General features: G+C 38.7%; 1 pseudogene; it reads left to right on the forward strand.

Moving 5' to 3' along the window:
• LOC149174133 (indole-3-acetic acid-amido synthetase GH3.5-like) overlaps positions 1-17,470 on the forward strand; it is an 89,051-nt pseudogene extending 71,581 nt beyond the window's left edge.
• Positions 17,471-21,296: the final 3,826 nt, after the last annotated feature.

The following is a 21,296-nucleotide window of genomic DNA, read 5'->3' on the forward strand; positions in this document are numbered from 1 at the left end:
ACATTAAATGGCCATAACTTTGGCTAGGAAAGTCCGTTTTGGACGAATTTGTTTTTGATTTTGGGTCTCTTCGACCTTCTGAAGCCATTGGCATAGGTTTCACAGCCATCTGAGGTCATTTTCAGGTGTTTTTGCTTCGTGGAAGTTCTAGGAGCCACTAGGGCCAAATCAGTTTGGGAGCTGCATTGGGAATTGTGCAGCCAGTGAATGTGGAACGAAGGTCATTCCTGAAGTTTTCCAGCCTTCTGAATCCATTTCTACAGCTTGTTTTGCCTTTTGAGGCATTCTTCTCACTGTTTAGCTTCAGGGAAGCTTTCAGGGCCACCAGGGCCATTTCAGTGCATGAGCTGTTTGGGGGCTATGTTCATCCGTTTTTGGTGATTCAAAAGCCTATGTCTGCTATTTTTGACCTTCTGAGTCTAATGGCAGAGGTTTTAGAACCAATTGAGGTCATATTCACCTCGAAATTCTCCATGCAAGTGTAAAGGGCCACCAGGGCCAATTGGGGAAAGTACTGTATAAGGTACAAAATTCACTATTTAGTGTTTGGGAAAGAGCATGTTTGGCTAATTCCTATCTTCTGTTTTTGTATTTACAGTCAGATCTGTCCTTTGAGACACCCATATTCTTGTATTAGCCTTTGTAGCAATTTTAATACAAGAGGACAAGCCTAGTTGGAGAGGCTTGGTCCAGCAGATGTAGCCCAGGAGGGGGTGAACTGCTTTATCATTTTGATGTCTTTATTTGCTGGAGATGGTATGCTAAAAAAAACTGATATAAAGTATTAAACAACAAATAAATATAACTTGCATACACACATAATCTCCTGTTCAGCTACAGAAAGTTGCTTGTCTCATTCCGTAAGACCTTAAACTTCAAGTATGTGTATGTCAAAGACTTCTAAGTGTTTACTTAGTTATTTCTTTAGGCAGAGCCTGTGGAGGGCTAGGTAACCTCTGGAACTCATCCTCTTTTTAGAGGTGACATGTCCGGTGAATGCCCCTACAGTCTATCTCTGTATAAGAAATAATAAGTTTATACATTTTTAGAGGTCATTTGGAGTGTCTAGCTCACAGTTGAAATTCTTGGAAATGGATACCTTGCACCCTTAAACAAGTACATTCCATTTTCAGATCAGATGGTATCAGAGCACTAGGTTGCTTGACTGACATCACTAGCTTGATTGTGTAGCTTGAAAGGTGTCTTAAGCAGTGTTTGAGATTGACTGCTTTATTATTCTGCAGACTACTTGTTGTTTGAGTTGTTGAAGCTCTTTTGTTCATTTTTACAATGACAACTTCCATAATTGAGTTCTCAAAATCGTCCTCCTTCACAAGATTCTTTGATGAAGGCTTGAAGCAAGAATTTTTCATCATGATGAATATGGTGAGAGAAATGTATGAGGATGAAAGAAAGAGCTCTAGACTTCAAGAGCAGTTGAATTCCATGAGGGAAGAGAATCAGTTGCTTTCTAACCAATTGCAGGAAATGGAAGGCCAAATTCATATTACAAACATGAAGCTGGAAAGGATGCATGAGTTGGAGACACAACTCCTTGTTTCCAAAGAAGCCTTAGCCAAGTATCAGCTTGAAGAAGAGGTAAACAATTCTAGTTTGTCTTCAAATTCGCATAAGAATGTTTATGTTGGTTCTTTTGAGAAACATACCAGAGGCATAGGGTCCAGGTTGATGTCCAAAATGGGATATGAAGGAAAAGGATTGGGCAAACATGCACAGGGTATAGTTGAGCCAATAATGGTTGAGGTAAGGCCTAAAAATTTGGGTCTTGGTTATGGACAATCTTATGGAGAATGTTCCAAAGTAGCCATGAAGGAAATTGAAACAGTTCCTAGAAGGAGTTTCATTTCAGGGTCTTTATCTCAAGGTTGTAAAGGTTGTATCCTTGATGAATGCAATAGTTTGAAACATACCTTGCAGGAAGAAGGTGTGCATAAGCATGCACTTGAACAAGAGAATTGTGAAAGCTCTAAAACCATTGAAGGGATTCATGGTGTTCCAAAAGGAGCTTCTTCTTCGGTTGATTCATCTCCTCATGAAGGTAATGAAGGTGAAAGGGAAAGGTATAAATCTAATTTCAATCATATTTCCTTTGATCATGTAAAGCATGGAAAATTTCCACACAAGCATTGGAAAAGAATTGCATGTTCTTTTTGTGGTTTGTTTAACCATAGTGTTTCTAGATGTTGGAAAAGAATGGCAACATGCAGGAAACTTTTGAAGGAAAGGAGGCAAGAAGCCAAAGTTCCAATGAACAATGCAAATCATGCTGTCAAGAAGATGAACATGTGTTGCACTTATTGCCATAAGCATGGACATACTGCTGAAAGGTGTTGGACTCTGAATCCAACAATGCTTCCACAAAAGTTAAAGAAATTGGAGCAAGAGTATGGCAAGAATGGGAAGGAAGTTTCCATCATTGATATGTGTCAGGATGATACACATGTTGATATCGATGTGCAGTTAAAGGAAGCGCCTTTGAAATGGATTGGTAAGAAGTGGTTAGAATTCTTATCCAATTAAAGTTGCATGTCTTTTGATTGAATGCATTTCTTGGTTAAGGGAATGCAAGTTGCAGGAAGGAAAAGCTGAGTATGAGACTCACTCTATTGCAGCGAAAGTTATATTCATTTCAGCTTTGAAAGTACATGTACATGTGATCGAGGATCTTGTACTTATGATTGTACTTAAGAGAAAGTTGAAGGATAAACTGCATGCATGAGAATGATATGCATGTGCACAGGGATCATGATGATTTCCTTGTTTTTTAAACATGTATGTGTGATTAACTTGAAGGGTTGATTACTTTGTTTTTAACCATGCATGTAATGTAATCTTGACTTGGAAAAAGTTAATTTGATCTCCAAGATTGTAAAGGGGAGAAATGATGAAGTGTTTCATCTTTGTAAGAGCCTTCTCATTTGGGAGGCAGTTCTTCTTCTGGAGCAGAGGTGCCATGGATGGGCATCATGACAGCGGCAAACACACATGTTTAGAGAAAGATTTCAGCTCATATATCAACAAGTTTCATTGCTGGTTTCTGAAAATTTTTAGTTTGTCTGGCGAACAAGGTTGGTTGGGATTCGACGAGTCCTTGGTTTATGCAGCAACATTCGCCATGACGACAGTTGATAAGGCAGGACATTTTGGCATCAGTATGCTGTTTTGGCTGAACGGAAGAGGATATTTCTGTTCCTCAAGTGCTGTACAGTTCAGTTCAGAGATTCAGTGAGCTTTTGGGGACCAAAAACCTTCTCATTTGGGAGGCGTGATCAGGAGCTCAGTACCAAGTGTCGTAAAATGGTAAAAAATGAAAGTACTCAGAACTAATTGAAACCTAAACGACTGGAAAGTGCTCGTCCTCCCGATTCCAGCGCCACAAACGGTTCGAAAAACGATCGCCGTATGAGGAAGTTATGGCAAAAAGAAGAATTTGTTAATAACATTGGAAATTTTAATTTTTGAAAAAAATTAAAAAAGGAATATTCCACAAAATATTCCTTAGAATATTCTAGGGAATATTCCATTTTCAACCACAAATCAGAGACTGCCACGTGGCAGGCCCGGAGGGAGCCACGTGGCCCCTAGATGACGTCAGCCAGCAATGTGCGCATATGTTTAAAGAAACTGGAGGTCCGGTGGTTTGAACCCGCAACCTTGTATGAGTTAACTTGACGGCTTACCAACACACCACCAAAGGTACATTTGTTATGTATGTGGCAGAAGTTTTTATAACGTTTGATTTTGGTTTGGGCGGGAACCAAAGGGGGCCATCCCCTCCCATGCCATACGACCAGGTGCTGAAAACCAAGGGCTTAACCCAACCGCCAAGCATTAACCGCCGGGCACGCAATCCGAGGAAATGGTCACATGAACATTAAATGTAACTGCAGTCTTGGCAGAATTTTTGGTAGGAGCGCCAAATTTGGCGGACCCGCCATAATCGGCGGACTTATCTAGACCTCCACTACAGTTAGCTGGAGTTTTTCTAGGGACAGACTGGAGAAACATTAAATGGCCATAACGTTGGCTAGGAAAGTCTGTTTTGGACGAATTTTTTTTTGATTTTGGGTCTCTTCGACCTTCTGAAGCCATTGGCATAGGTTTCACAGCCATCTGAGGTCATTTTCAGGTGTTTGTTCTTCGTGGAAGTTCCAGGAGCCACTAGGGCCAAATCAGTTTGGGAGCTGCATTGGGAATTGTGCAGCCAGTGAATGTGGAACGAAGGTCATTTCTGAAGTTTTCCAGCCTTCTAAATCCATTTCTGCAGCTCGTTTTTCCTTTTGAGGCATTCTTCTCACTGTTTAGCTTCAGGGAAGCTTTCAGGGCCACCAGGGCCATTTCAGTGCATGAGCTGTTTGGGGGCTATGTTCATCCGTTTTTGGTGATTCAAAAGCCTATGTCTGCTATTTTCGACCTTCTAAGTCTAATGGAAGAGGTTTCAGAACCAATTGAGGTCATATTCACCTCGAAATTCTCCATGCAAGTGTAAAGGGCCACCAGGACCAATTGGGGAAAGTACTGTATAAGGTACAAAATTCACTGTTTAGTGTTTGGGAAAGAGCATGTTTGGCTAATTCCTATCTTCTATTTCTATATTTACAGTCAGATCTGTCCTTTGAGACACCCATATTCTTGTATTAGCCTTTGTAGCAATTTTAATACAAGAGGACAAGCCTAGTTGGAGAGGCTTGGTCCAGCAGATGTAGCCCAGGAGGGGGTGAACTGCTTTATCATTTTGATGTCTTTATTTGCTGGAGATGGTATGCTAAAAAAAACTGATATAAAGTATTAAACAGCAAATGAATATAACTTTCATACACACATAATCTCCTGTTCAGCTATAGAAAGTTGCTTATCTCATTCCGCAAGACCTTAAACTTCAAGTATGTGTATGTCAAAGACTTCTAAGTGTTTACTTGGTTATTTCTTTAGGCAGAGCCTGTGGAGGGCCAGGTAGCCTCTGGAAATCATCCTCTTTTTAGAGGTGACATGTCCGGTGAATGCCCCTACAGTCTATCTCTGTATAAGAAATAATAAGTTTATACATTTTTAGAGGTCATTTGGAGTGTCTAGCTCACAGTTGAAATTCTTGGAAATGGATACCTTGCACCCTTAAACAAGTACATTCCATTTTCAGATCAGATACAAATTTTCAAAGGTGGTACAACGATTTTCCCTGCAAATGGTAATTATCCACCTGTGATCCATGAGTTAGATTTGCATAAATATCCTTAAAATCATCATCATCAACATATTGTTCAGCATAACTTTCAAAAGATAAAGAAGCATTTTGCAAAACTATAGATGCAGAAATAGGAGGGTGAGAAAGCATATTTGCCACTTTATTGTTGGTGCCCTTCTTGTATTTTATTACCAAGTGAAACTACTGGAGGAATCCTATCCATCTGAAATGACGTGCTTGTTGAAGCTTGGTCTACGACTAGAGGTACTGCAAAGGCTGGTGATCTATGTGAATGATGGTCTCCTTGCCAACCAAATAGTGCTTTCACTTCTTCACACTTTGAACCATTGTATACAACTCCTTTTCATATGTGGGATAGTTCACAACATCTTGGTAGAATGTCTCTGAATGGTAATATACAGTTTTCCTCTACTGCATCAATACTGCTCCCACGGTGTATTCACCGGCATCGGTATCGATCTCAAAAGCTTTCATGCTTAAAGAAGCACAATCCTTTACCTCCAACTTATAGAGATTCTTAAATCAAATCCCTATCTTCTTTACCTAGTCCCTGGCTATGTGTCGAAGGAACGCCTTTCCTTTGCTAAAGACCACATCATAGCCTCTATCCTCCAACATGACGATTGATACTAAGTTCTTCTTCAACCTAGGTAAATACATAACATCTCTCAAGGTGAGAGGAGCACCCTGCTCCCTCTGAAAAGTAACTGTGCCCAATCCAGTAGCACTATACCTCGTGTCGTCACCCATCTCGATATGCATCTGGAGATCCTTCTCCTCTAGGTCACTAAATAGCTCCTTGTCACCAGACATGTGGAATGAAGCTCCACTATCAAGGTACCATACACTACCCATAATTGGTGACACCATGCATGCAATGAGAGTAAATTCCAATTGGAATTGAGAGGCCAAAGCCTCACCACCTCTCCTCCTAAGGACTTCTTCTTGGACTTCTTGAGTGGACAGTTTGTAGCAAAATGTCCCATTTCATGACAATGAAAGCACTTAACTTTCGACATGTCTTTCTTCTTGACTCCATGAAAAGAATCTAATTTGGAATGGGACACCTTCCCTTCCCCTTCCTCGCCTTACCTGTTGTTATCTATGATAACACTTAGAAATAGTTTTTGAGTCAACTGGTCAAATTTGCTAGGGTTTTAAATTTTCTCAAAATAAAAGTTCACGTACAAAGTGTCATTTGGTCATCTTGTCATTATGTAGGGTCAATATGATTTTAAATAGGGTCAATCATAAAGGTTAAAATCCAAACTTCCATGTGTTCCAGGCTTATTTGTTCATGATTAGCATTTTGAAAATTTTGCAGAAATTCGTAGCAACTCCTGTTAGGGAAACCAAGAGTTTGCTATGAAAGTTCCTCACATTTCTGTAGTGGATCCATCACTTCGAACACTTGTCATGCTACAAAATTGTGATGCTGTGGTAACGATACTTTTTTTTTAAAACACGTTGTGGGTCAGAGTCACGGTGGGTCATGAATACATGTTGTTTTCTTTTATCCCTTAAACATTCACACCGTATAACTTCATTCCTACCTTGTTTTCTTTTCACTTTAGATTAGTTTTTTTGTCCATTAGTTGGTCTTGTTGTCTTTAAGAAAGAGTCCATTGTTGTCATATTTGGTCTAGTTGTCTTTAGGGTTATTTGTAGGGGAAAAGTAGCTCTCAAAGTTTTGAAGCTATGATAGCACATAAACAACAATATAAAGGAGGCCCAGTTGTGAGATATGAACCAATGGATATGAAACTACTGGTGGAGGACCCTGCCTTCACCCAAGCATTTTCCAATGTGGGTTGCCTTCATTTATGTTAGAGGCTGCAGGGTTACCATGGTCAAATTTCCAAAGACTTTGCTATCAATTTCTCAGGGACAATTCAAAGCATTAGAAACTCAAATTTAAATGATCAAAGCTTAGCTCTTAAAGAGAAATCTCAAGATTTTTGCTGTAGTAGATGGCACTCATTGAATATGGTAAACCCTCATTTTTGCCTATACTGTGTTTAACTAATAGTTTCAGCATTGTGCATAGTTGAATAGGATATTAGGAGTAACAAGGAAGCACAAGAAATCATGAAAAAAACAAAAACTCAGAAAGTTCACAGTTTCATAGCACCTCCCCATAGTTAAGCTAGATATTTGCTACAGAATTGCTGTAGCTTTTCATGGAGGAGAATGCAAGTAGAAATATCAGCTAAGGGTGTGTAAATGGCATGTATTTAGCTAATAAACATCAATGAAGACTTCATCACTATCAGAAAGGTCAAATAACTAGTAGAAAGGTGTTTTTTGAAATTTGCTACCAAAATTTGCTACAGAAATTCTCGAAATGACTGTTTTAGTAGTCAACTTCGAGCTCACTTTTTGGGAAAATGGAAAGGAATTTTGGAAATGTTAAGGAGGTTTTTTTTCAACACGAGCTCATCTACAAAATCCTCTGTTTGTTTTTACACCGACATCAGGATTTGGAAGAGATGTACTTATCTTTGAGGCCTATTTTATAGAATTTTTCCTGGCCATATTTGTTGTAGAAATTTTGAAATTTGACTTGATGGAGGTCTAGGTCAGAAAAGTCAACTAGGTCAGCACATCCATGTGGCAAGATCACATCAGAAGTCCAGCACACTCAGCGTTTGGTTGGATTCGATACGGTTCAACAACAAAATTTGTTGATCTCATAAATGATATGAGACTCCTATTTGTATTGAAATTGTGTAAAACAAAAAAATCCCTACAAAGGCTCAATGTTTTCTAAGTCAAATAGAATTAGGTCTCTTAGCTATGCATCAAGTCTATCCTAAGTGGTAGATTATTAAATAGAGACCTCACTTTATATATGTGTAATTTTTTCACTTTGAAGAGAGGTTGATCGAGAATGTGAGAAAGACCACTTTTGTATATTTTTTCAGTTAATAAAAAGTACAGTTGCAACAATACTATGTTTTTAACCTGAGATTTATTTTTGGTTTCAATTCCATCTCATCATGCTTTTATGTTGTTATCAGTTTTCATAGCTTATTTGATTACTTGGAATTCAATGCTATATTGCTCCAACTTCCTTCAATTTGTTGTGATTAACTGTAAATGTTCATATTAACATTAGTAAGCCAAAAATGCCTTAGCTTCCACAAAACATTTTTTGTCTGTAATTGAGTTTTTCTTTTGACTCCATGCCCATTGGTGATGATTATCACACTTTCTTTCACCTGCAAGAATCACACAAAAATCCAAAGTTAGCCATCTATAATTGAGTTTTATCTAGAACATCATATTATTTTATTTGAGAGATCCCTCTCATGCTAGAAGGGCTAAATTCTAGCTACAAGTGGTTTGAAATAGTTACTCTTTGTTGGAGGTTGACAGAGCCCAACCTATCTAGCCTAGTGATAACACCCTCTAAGGTACAGTTTTCCTCATCATCAGTCTTCAATGAGGAACCATCTATGGTGTTCCTTCTGATCTCCTCCTGCATCAAATCCGACCACAATCGTTCTCAATCTGGAAGCTTCTCCCTCCCATTGACAATGTCCTGATAGCTACTCCAACTCTTGGGAAGTCTTAGGAGAGCTAGGCTCACCATATCATCCTCGACAACAATTTTCCAACACTTCCAAGCTCATCATGAAAGTGACTGAACTTGGTCAAGTATTTTGGAATGGTCTTTCCTTTCTCCATCTTTATTTTTTGAAGTTTGTCTTTCAGTGCCAACTTCCTATGGCCACTGTTGTTCTGGAATAGGTTCGTCAATGCTTTCCACATAGCATATTGAGTTTCCTTCCCATGGAGACTCGAGACAATGTGGTCTCGAACTCCCTCAAGGATTATTTGCCTCGCCTTCGCCACACACTTCTTACATTCACCTAGATTATGTGCATGCGATGTTATTGGCTTAGGAATTTATTGATCAATGAATTCCTTGAGACCATTATCCTCCAGAACTGCCTCTATCTTGTCCTTCCAGGCTATATAATTTGAGCTACCTTCCAAGGCATACTCGAGCCTCAAACCATAGAAAGCCATTGTTGATCCTGAAGTATGTATTGCAAACTTGAATTTCACTTGTAACCCGAAACTAAAAACTTCGAATTCTCCTCTAGTATCCCGTCTTCAGCTCTCATACCATGATTTTCCTATAGATTCACAGCTTATGTAATGTACTAAAACACAAGATAAGAATCTACTCTACTCTTTAAACAAAAGAAACCAATAGATCTATGAAAACAATAATTGACAAGAGGAAGATAATCAAAGACACATAACACAATTTTTCTTTTGGGAAAGCCACTGCTCAAAACTCTGACTATCTATTGCATTAATCATAAATCTGAGTGATAATACAAGGCTTTTTCTCACTAGAACAATTCCTGCACAAGTATGATCAACTCTCTTCCTCACAAGCCCGCTATAGCCAACACTTATCCAATTTTTCTACTTGCCAAGCCCCTATTTCCTTACACAATTCCAGTGAGTATCAACCCATATTTAATTGGGAAATCCTTTCTCCATAACTACACAATCCAAAAATAGGTCCTTCTCTAATTTCATGCATGACCTGTACAAATCGGATCATCACACAACTGATAATACATTGTCCCGGCACTCTAGTCTCAACTGGGTCTTTCTCTAAACTAACATGCATGAGTTTCTCATGAGGGAATCTTCTGTTAGTTGGAGTAGCACTAAGGATGCACTAGTGCACCAACTCATTAGTAGACCTCTACTAGTTCCACAAATAGTTAGAACTAGTTTAACTATCTATAACTCATTCAAATTGAGTTGTTATCTAATTACAACTCAAATAAACTCATCCTGGACCCCTAAAATTTATGGAGAACATATACATGACTACAGAAATACTTCCAACTCGAAATTCCTAAGCTAATTAAGTTAATTAAACTTAATTACCTATTTACAAGTTGTTATGAGTATAGAATTCGATTTTAATTCAAAGTTTAATTCAAGGACAAATTAAACTGGAATTTCTTGTTACCATTTCTCAACATTGTGGAATCTTAGGATATATATTTAGTTTATAGAGTTATTGTACATTATAAGAGACCCTTCTTGGGCTTTCAGACCATGTAAAAAGGTTTTGTATCAAGTCAAAGATGAATTATGTGTCCTCCACATCATGTCGGCCTAAGGACCCCCATTCGACCCACTAGAAGCCTATATATTGAAGGAGGTCGAAGTCATTTGAAACCCTCACTCTCAAGCATGCTCAATATCTCAAGAAGAGCTAGAGAAGTGTGAATTATGTTGTCGGGAGGACGAAAGAAGTGTGAGTTTGAGGGAGTCTCTAGAGAAGAAGAAAATCGAACATTTGGTGCCTCTCTCTCCGTTTCATGGTCTGGGTTGGGAGATTGAAGTCTCCCAAGATTTCATTGTTGTAGTAAGTTGCATGTTGCCGGAAGCTATTGCCTAGCTGAAGTTGCTGGAAGGGGTCAAAGGTCTCGGAGGCTAACAAGGTGTGGAGGGAAAGTCTAGTCTTGTTCTAGGGTAAATAATCTCAAAGAAATTGAAAGGAAGAATTATCTTGACTGGGCTTTCCCCTCAAGGGGGGTTGTTTTCCTCGCATGTGCCTATATCTTGTGTCTCTTGTTTGTGATCTTCATATATGTATGATTGTTTGATGAAAGATAAGATAATAAAGAAGTAAAAGAAGCCAACACACTCACAAATAATTATTAAGAAAGGAGAACCAAACCCTAATATAATATCCTTGATTTTCCAACGCAATGTTCAGCACGAGAGAGTAATACACAGGTAATTTTGGATTAGAAAGTGAGTATGCCTTGTGTTTGTTCAGTTGCAGAATGTATTAAGGTTCTTCTACAGAAGGGGGAGAGAAAAGTGATCCTTTTAAAGACAATTAATAGTACTAATCTATAAAATACGCACGAGCATGACATATAAAAGGCCTAAATGAACGAGAAATAATATAAACAAGTGGGTCTCGCCTGTCCCGAAGCTGGGGAGGTCATCCGATGACCGGACCGGGCCAGACGGAGCTGGAAAACTAACGAAATAATTCACTTAGAAGCAACGATTGTAAAAACACATACAACACACCTTCAACAAGATAAGTATCAAAGCCACCAAAATATTTTAATTTCCTTAGTACATATGAAAAAAGAATACATCGCAAACATTCAAAGAATAGCCTTACAATATTTACGACATACGCATGAAAGTGTGTTGGCTCAGCGAACTTCTGAATTAAGTAAAAGTTACAAGATACATCAAGACAACGAACACCACTAGCCCCAATACTGGATCATTAGAGAAACCACTTTCTCCTCCAAAAGAACTATCTTCCTTTCTAATGCCTGGTAGGAGGAGCCAAGGTGAAAATTCCTTTACATGAGCAATGAGAGTGTATATATAACAAATAGGGTGATTTCTCACCTCCCTTGTGAATCTTGGATTTCCCTAATGATTATTTGAATTCTCAATGAACTTTTGACTTCCTACATGACTTTTCACATTATATATATGACTCTTGGACTTCCACTTTACATTACATTACTCCAATATTGAATTTACATAATTGAGAAAATGATGTGGCACATGATGATTCATGACATGACATTGATGACACTAACTTCATGTTAACATGGCAGTGTCAATCCACTCTTTGTTGTTTCTTTCTTTGTGTCTTCTTGAAAGATAAACATGGTCTTATTATTCCTCCTTATGGCTTGAAGATAGGAGTCTTCAATGTAAAATTGATCTCCAACTATTGTCGTAGTTGATGTCCCTTTGTCTTCTCTTGATTGGTCAACTTGTTCTTGCAGCTTCAAAAGTGTCTTCTAGCAAGGTCTCCTTCTTCATTCCATTCATCACCATCCTATCATAACATGATAGAATACACGCAACTGAAATCCACTCATGGCAAGACGACATTAGTTTCATAAAACCCCTAGTCTAATATGATTCATAACAATCCATTAACTCAGTTGAAACCAAGTGATAGGCTGGAAGTAAGGCTGAAGGATTGTGCAATTGTGTAGCTCAGGATGTCAGGGTCAAGGATTGAGCCTTGAGACTGCGCAGTGCAAAGTTCAGGAGGGTAAAGGCTTGTCATTTGAGCAGTTGAGGGGTTCAAGAGGTCAGGTTGAGGGATTGAGGCTTGAGGTTGCCCATTCCATAGTTCCGGAGGGACAGAGGCCGAGGGATTGCGTAGTTACACAATTCAAGGGCTCAAGGCTAAGGCTTGATGCTTGATACCTGAGATTGTGTAGTGTGTAGAAGAGACTGGCTAAGGGAAAGGACTGCATAGTTTTGGATCTCAAGGGTCAGGACTGAGCATTATGACTGTGCATTTTGCAGTTCTGGGAGGCAGGTATTGTGCATTTCTTAGTGCCAAGAGGCAAGGATGAGGCTTGAAGATTGAGATTGTGTAGTTCACAATTCAGGAAGGTTGGGTGATGTCAGATTGCTCGGTCGGGAAGTTCGTTGGATCCGACTAATTGTGGGATCAGTGAACCCGAATTGAATAGTGATAAGACTTGATTATGATCGCACACTTAGAATACTTGACGACATAACATAGATCACCTAGAACACATGAACATGATACTTTCCTAAATGCGATGACATTGTGACGTCTTACCTCAAGTGTGACATCGAAGATACACTTTGCGATGATGGTGACAACACGTGGATGTTCTTAAAACTTTGGAAATGAGTGTGATACATGTATACATACTGAGAATAACCCATTAACATAAAGACCATCCCTTTAAACAAACCAAAACCACATTTATGTGATGTGCGATGCTTGCCTATGCTAAAAGATGACACTTTGATGTTCTTCAAAAAGGAACAAGAATTCTTAGAGAAAACACGTGTGATGACTCTTAATGTTTGTGACGAAAGCATGCAAAGACAAAGTAGGCTCCAAAATTGGATGTAGGCCAAAATTTTGGAGGGTGTTGTAGCAGCGACAACACTAGGCAATAGTAAAACTTAATATCAACATTCCAACCAGATTTGATGATCCACTTGTTGCAATTTAAAAATTAGTCCATCAACTTGTCAACCATAATGATAAATTGAATGATCAAGCAAATGAGCTACAAGATAGGGTGACAGTTCAAGGAAATCAAGAATTGTATACTATAATTCAGAAGGCTCATGAAGAATTTTTCCAAGCAAAGAAAGAGATAGAGTAGAGATTGGATCATAGAGTTACACTTAGCATGGTTCTTATTAATCTACCAACATATTAATCATCTACATGTAACCAAATAAAGACTCAAGAAATTATAATTTATGAATTGTGCTCCTAACAAGTAACTCAACCTCAAGTAAAGTTTTCCCACGATAATCAAGTTACACAGGAGAAAAGGATTCATGCTCAGCTATTGCAGGAGGACAGACAATGGTTTAGACAAGGGAAGAAAGCACAAATAGAAGCCCCCAATGTTGTTAAATATTTGCAAGGAACTTTTAATAAAGTGCATCAATTGTAACAACAATTACTAGTTGATCAATGATTATAAGAAAACGTCATTAGCTAAAAAAGTATAGTATTTAGAAAAATTAAAAGCATTGAATGCGTAGTTAAGAATAGTTGTATGAGAATGGTCTATATTCGATTAATATCTCCAAGTTCTTGCACCAATCATTTATCAAACAACATTCCCTAAGACCCCAACCCTAGCGCCTGCATTAGTGCAATCATCTTCGTCATCTCCATTGTGACCTAAATTTAATTTCTTTGAGCCAAGTTCTCTAGGATGTCGTCTGGCCTCTGAACATCACTCTGAAACTCATGAAATTGAAGTCAAAGGTTATAATTGGTCACCCGAGGAAAGGCAAAGAAGAATAATTCGCAATTTAAATCTGGTAGAATTATTTCAAGAGGAACGAGTCGACCAGGCAGCTGGATCTGCTTATCAGCGAACCACCTATCCAGAAAAACTTTAATTTCTTTCTAAACATTTATTTATTTTCTTTATGATGTATCAAATTTTGTAAGACTCTAAATCTCCCCTTCTTCAAGACAAAGAAGGCATTGAGGGTGTGGGAGATGTTGGAGGGGTGGTCAAGTAAGAAATCCACATTGTAAAGTCGATCAAGTCTCTATTCAGGTCGATCATCTAAGACATATAGGTTGAGACGATTCTTATAGTTAAATTGTTGTAACTATTCGAAATAGTATATATATATATATATATATATAGAGAGAGAGAGAGAGAGATAGAGAGAGAGAGAGAGAGAGAGAGAGAGAGAGAGAGAGAGGGTGTGGGAGATGTTGGAGGGGTGGTCAAGTAAGAAATCCACATTGTAAAGTCGATCAAGTCTCTATTCAAGTCGATCATCTAAGACATATAGGTTGAGACGATTCTTATAGTTAAATTGTTGTAACTATTCGAAATAGTATATATATATATATATATCTATATATATATATATATATATATATATATATATATATAGAGAGAGAGAGAGAGAGAGAGAGAGAGAGAGAGAGAGCACAATATATGCGAAAACGTCATTAGCTGAAAACGTATAGTATTTAGAAAAATTAAAAGCATTGAATGCATAGTTAAGAATAGTTGTATGAGAATGGTCTATATTCGATCAACATCTCCAAGTTCTTGCACCAATCATTTATCAAACAACATTCCCTGAGACCCCAACCCTAGTGCTTGCATTAGCGCAATCATCTTCGTCATCTCTGTTGTGACCTAAATTTAATTTCTTTGAGCCAAGTTCTCTTGTTTTGATTTGCTTCTCAAGAGAATATAATATAAAGTACTTCCTTGTTGGTTCTTTTCTACTTTGTGTCTCTTCTTTTATTCTTATGTTGCATATTTTTATGTGAGTTCCTTTTGTCCTTTCCATCGGTAACCATTGTGCACTATTTGCTAGATTGCAACAACAGATGCAGAGAAGAAGGTGGTAGAAATATATAGTGTTATATCATAGGACCAAATTTTAGATGAATCATTGGGCCCCATCTACTCGAGAAATCAAGATACAAAGTTCTACAAGGTTGGAGAGACATTTTGGATGACCAAAATAATTGTAGCATAAGAAATTGAAAGATCCCTAGTTCTCCATGATGACACACTACATGCAATTAGAATTTTTGAAGGGAAATTTGAGTTGATGTGCAAAGGAGTACATGGTATTGTTTTTTTAGTACCACCCGCCACAAATGGAGATACAAAGCAAAGTCACAAAGAGACAATTAGGGTACTCCTGCCAATTCCATCATCTTAGAAGAGGATGAGTAGCTCCTTGACCCAAATATTAATCATTTTCCACTTTTTAGTGATGTTGAGAAGACTAGGATAGAGAAACAACCTCAACCAATAAGATGGTTGATCTTTGGTTTCTGTATAGTCACCCAACAGCTTGTTACATGTACTTTATATTCTGAATAATATAAATATATATATATACCCTATATTTTCCTTATAGTGTACATATATAGTTAGTTTTAGATTAAAAATATATTTAAAAATAACTTAATTTTAAAATTTTAAAACATATAATTTTAAAGAAACTTATTTAAAATTTAAAAATATATTAATATTAAAATTTAATATTAATTTTATTATAATATAATACTAAACCCCATATATCAGCTGATCCATAAGCAGATGAATTAGACTCAGACACTAGACTATGAGAACACAACTTTCAGATGTAGAATCTGCAAACAAACATGACATCTACAAAATATGTGCCCTGAAGGCAAGAAAGACACTCGCAAAAAGAAGAAGAATGGGAAGCAGCCCAAAGGATGGAATTTCCCTCCATTCCACTAGGAAGAGGAGGAAGATGAAGCAGAGGAGGAACCTATACAAACTAGGAACAACCAGACAACACAAGTCCCATAAAGCCTAGGGGTAATCCCTTAGGACCTTAATGAAATACAGGAAAACTAGGAACAAACAACAAATAATCCAGAAGATATGGAAACAAGTGGGTATAAACGTACCCATTCAAGAGACAACTCAGACTTAGACAAGGATAATGCAAGACCCTATCAACTTTCACTTGCCTCTTATAGGTCATCTCAAGGGGAATGGGGCATGGTGGAAAAAAAGAAGGGGAGAAAAGCCTAGCTTTTCTCCTTATTGTATATTAGTTTGTTTTTTTACGTATTTCTGCTTATCATCAATAATTGACTCGATGATACTTGGTTCTCATTAAAATGTAACATGTAATTTTGTTTTAACTAATAAAATGACGCCTTTTTCCTGGAAAAAAAAATACTAAACCCCATATACATATATATAATTTAATAAAATAAATATCATATATTTATGCGGTAAGGCGTTCCTCTCTGAAATCAACTCTCTTCTCTGCCCACCTTTCATCCTTGTATGCCATAGGATTATATGTTAGACGATTGCAAAAGTTTCAGCCTTTCGATCGAAATGGTTACAAAATGGTTATAAATTCGTTGCGGAAATGGTTTGTGAACTGGTCGGCATAACCAATTACGGCGTGGTATCTTGAATTCATCATTTCCAATACAAGCTTCCTTCTTTACTTACGATAAGGGCAAGAATACGATCTTGTCATCACCACATATGCAGGTATTGATTTTCAACAAAAGTTGTTTCTATAATGTGTGAAATAATGTTTAATTGATTAATCTGCATGCAGGTTTGTAGCTATAGAATGGGGGACGTGTTGCGGGTGACCGACTTTCACAACGTGGCACCTCAATTCCATTTTGTTTGCAGACAGAATGTTGTGCTGAGTATCCACATAGAAAAAATGGATGAAGCAGAGTTTCAAAGTTCGGTAGAGAAATGTGTTAAGCATCTCAATCCTTTCAACATCACATTGATGGACTATACAAGTTTCGCCGACATATCCACATCACCTGGTCACTACGTGTTATACTGGGAACTTCGCTACAACACCAAAGAAGTTGCAGGTGCAGTTCCTTCCACTGTTTTTGAATATTGTTGTCTCACCATAGAAGAATCCTTGAATTATGTCTATCGGCAAGGAAGAGGGGCTGATAAGTCCATCGGCTCCTTATAAATTAGAATAGTTGAAGAGGGAACGTTTGAAGAATTGATGGATCATGTTGTCCGCGAAAAGGCATCAATCAATCAATACAAAGCACCCCTGTGCGTGAAAAGCAGTTGTATGGTGGAGCTACTAAATTCCAGAGTCACCCATTCCTACTTCAGCCCGCGGTCGCCCATGTGGGCTCCCGGAAGTGCAGTGTCCCAATTAGTGGGTTCATGATTAATCAAGAAATGGGCGTAACATAAATTTATGTGAATTGAAATTATTGTGTTCGTTATGGTTGTGAATTAGACCACTAATAATAAATTGTTGCACATGGTTCTTGTGGGCGCTGTCCTCTGTCCTCAATTCATCATACCAATGCATAGCTGTAAGTATTGCAGAAATTTGTAGGTGGATAGTTTTATCTCAAAGGCATTGTGACAATATGTCCAACTGTCAACGTGCTACTCTCTGTGAAGGATATATTTTCCATGTTTTTTTAATAAGTTATTTTTCAATGACGTGAGTGCGGGAAAAGTTCAGTTTTCCTTCTCATCAATAAATATGTCTAAAATTGTTTGGAAGTATCAGGTTGTGCCTTTTGATATGCTCACCATCCATATTTTTAGTTTGAGATCGACCGTTGCTTGCTCCATATGATGTTACTTTTAAATGAAATGGTTTCACTTTGTGAATAATTAAGTGACTGGGGTGATAGATAATTCTTTATTATAAATAAATTAGGAGAGAGAATTTTCATTTATATTTGTGGAAATTTATAGAACGTTGGAATTATTAAGCTGATTCGGATAATTAATAACTTTTTTATTATAAACAATTTAGAAGAAAGAATTCGATCATAAAAGATTTGTAAGATTGAGTACAAAATTTAGGTTAATGGTTTTTTAAAACATTTTTGATATAAATGGCTTTTTCAAAGTAAAGATAAGAAATGAGGTACATAAATGGCTTTTTCAAAGTAAAGATAAGAAATGAAGTACGTGATTTAAATTTTCATATTGGATTATGTTTACATTTTCTTATGCAAAAAAAGAAATTGTGTTTTTCATTAGCAATTTTTCCTAATTTCTAAAGTATAAAATTTTCTATTAATATATTTTCATTTTCTTGTTTTGGTTAGTAAGAGATATATAATTTCTCTTTTATTGTATATTAGATTTATGTAAGTAATGTTTAAGTCTATCTAGTTGGAAATAATTAATTCCTACTTGTCTATGGTTGTAATTTCCTAATTGAGGAGTTTGTTCCTATATAATAGGAATAAGCTAGAATATAGTTTCTCCTAGTTTAGTGTGTGGTTGAGAGAATCTCTCAACCACACTACTGTACGTCTAAGATAACATTCCTATCTTGAGACTATTGATTGTATAAATATGTGTGTAATTTCCTCATTCAACAATTAATAGAATATATTTTGAGTGACTGCAATTTTATCTTGGTATCAGAGCTCAGGAGGGCCTGGCCCCTCTTGGGCTTGGCCCCTCCTGGGATGAGGGAAAATAATTGAGTGTATAATTTCATTATTTGTGTGTCCATCGAAAGCTATATGCGAACAGTTTGGAACCTGCGCTTTCGTTCTGGATCTGTCTTTGCGTGTGGGTTTTGTACTATTGTTTTAAAGATCTGCTGCAGTTACGAAGGTGCGGGCAGGAGTGGAATTCTTAGATCTGAGTAGGAAACAACCTCCAGGGTTTAATAATTGTTAGCATGGCTACGGCGAAGACGAGTTTGAAGAAGCCCGTGTTCATGAAGGTGAACGAGCTACAGCTGGGGACCACGGGGCATACGTTGGTCGTGAAAGTAGAGAGTTCGAATCTGGTTCATTTGAGAGCCTTGGTGGCTGGTTGATCTAAGAGCCTTGGTGGCTGGAGAGAGGCGTTGTCGACAGAGCCTTAGTTGCGAAGGAGCTACGAAGAAACTCGTTTTTTTTAAGGTAAGCCAGACCAGTGCAACATTCATGGCTTGTTTACATGCTGGTCAACATAGCATTGGTCAGGGGTCATCGCGGGATTTGTCCCTTAATTCTGTGATAATCAGACTTTCCTTACACGAATCATCAACAGCACAGGCCATCATCGCGGACCTGACCTTCTAATTGCACGTTGGTGCATTTCTGATCCCCAGTCGGTGTGTTGTTCTTTCGGTCGGTGTTGCTTTGATCCCGTGGCATTGCTGTTCAGATCACTAACACGCCTGTCGTTTTTTCTAAGCTTTGATTGGTGTGAGGATGCCGAGATCCTTTGGTGTGTCTTTGATAGCAGATTGCTTGCCCGATAATTCTTCTTGATTGATCCGTTCCAGAGATTGTTGACGCAGTTGTTGGCACAATTTTCTTTTTTTTTCCTGACATTGTTGGCAGAGATCCTTTGACATTGAGATTACCCTAATCGATTATCCTCAGATCCGAGTCTGCTCGATCTATGCATTGAGGTTGAGATCTCAATTCTGCTCTAATTTTACCAGTGTTGTGTTCGTTGAGGCCGAGATCTGATTGAGATCACTTGAAGTTGAGATCGCTCCAGAGATCACTTCATTGGTGCTTTTGGAGGCGATGCTTTGTGAGCGGAGGTGTATTGAAACCCGAGATTGCTTTGTATAGGCCGAGGTGCATTAAAGCAATCCTAATCTATTGGAGAGAGTTTGAAGCTGAGATCACTCCTTTGATGACTTTTGTTTTCGGTGTAGTAAGATCGCTGGTTGAGTCCGCTGCGAGCTTCCGATCTGTCCCAGCAATTGGAACATATTTTCTGACTCGATAGGCAGCGTAAGTGGCTTTCGATCCGTGTTGAAGATCAAGACTTGATCTGCCTGTATCGTTGCCATTTGGCGGAGTGCTGTCAAGGCTGATTGAAGCCGATTTGTGGCAGAAGCTTTGAAAATGGCTCCAGCCGTCGCAATTATAAATAATGGCAGGGTTTGCCGCGGAAACCCCAGAGCAGTGTGTGTGTTGAGCCGGGATTCAAGAAGCCTGTGGAAGGAGATTCTCAATGGACGAAGTGTCTGTGTCTCTGGTTGGAGGAATGCCTGGGCTGTGCCATCATCGGTGCCAGTTGTTTCTCGTGGTCGAATTGGTCGGAGTAACCTTACGGTGCCGCTGCTAACAGCCTCGCGAAGGATTTCAGCACCGTGGGATGTTTTTGGGAAGAAGGGCTCCTGCTTGGCTTGCAGCTGCGTACCTGATAATGGCAATCTGGGCATTGGGCTGCCTGGTTCTGACCAGGATCAGGAGTAGTTCGTTGGATGGTTCAGACAGGCATGGCCTTACATACAAGGCCACCGGGGGAGCACGTTCGTTGTCGTGATTTCAGGCGAGATCATGGCAACTCCTCACATAGACTGCATTCTTCAGGATATTTCTCTCCTCCATGGTTTAGGAATCAAGTTTGTGATTGTTCCAGGAACACATGTTCAGATTGATCAACTCCTGCAGGAGAGAGGAAACAAGGCCAAATATGTTGGGCGGTATCGAATTACAGATCCTGAATCTTTAGAAGCAGCAATGGAGGCAGCTGGTAGAATCCGTCTTACAATAGAGGCCAAACTTTCTCCAGGGCCATCGATTCCAAGTCTTCGGCGACATGGTGACAATGACCGCTGGCATGATGTTGGAGTAAGTGTTGCCAGTGGGAACTTTCTGGCGGCTAAGCGTAGAGGAGTAGTTGGTGGAATTGATTATATGGCCACTGGAGAGGTAAAAAGAATTGATGTTTCACGGATACGGGAGAGACTCGAAGCTAATTGTATTGTCATAGTGAGCTGCATACCTTTCAGAACTAGCGGCCGCAGTCTTCGTGTGCAGAGGTGGTGTACAGAGGGTTCATCTCTTGGATGATACCGTTGGTGGCGTTGCAGAGGAAAATGGCGGAGTTCGCCAGGGAGAGAAATTGGGATCAGTTCCACAGTCCCCGCAATCTTCTCTAGGCTCTTGTGGGAGAAGTGGATGTATCGGATATAATGGGTATTTCCATGGAGCGCGTGGAGGCGGCATACGATATGCAGATGAGCGTGCTGGCTTACTGGAAAGTTGTCACTCTCAGGATGG

Source organism: Pinus tabuliformis, chromosome 4_1 (genome assembly GCF_031772625.1).
Source record: "Pinus tabuliformis cultivar Carrire ecotype Pingquan chromosome 4_1, CPIR1, whole genome shotgun sequence".
Classification (NCBI taxonomy): domain Eukaryota; kingdom Viridiplantae; phylum Streptophyta; class Pinopsida; order Pinales; family Pinaceae; genus Pinus; species Pinus tabuliformis.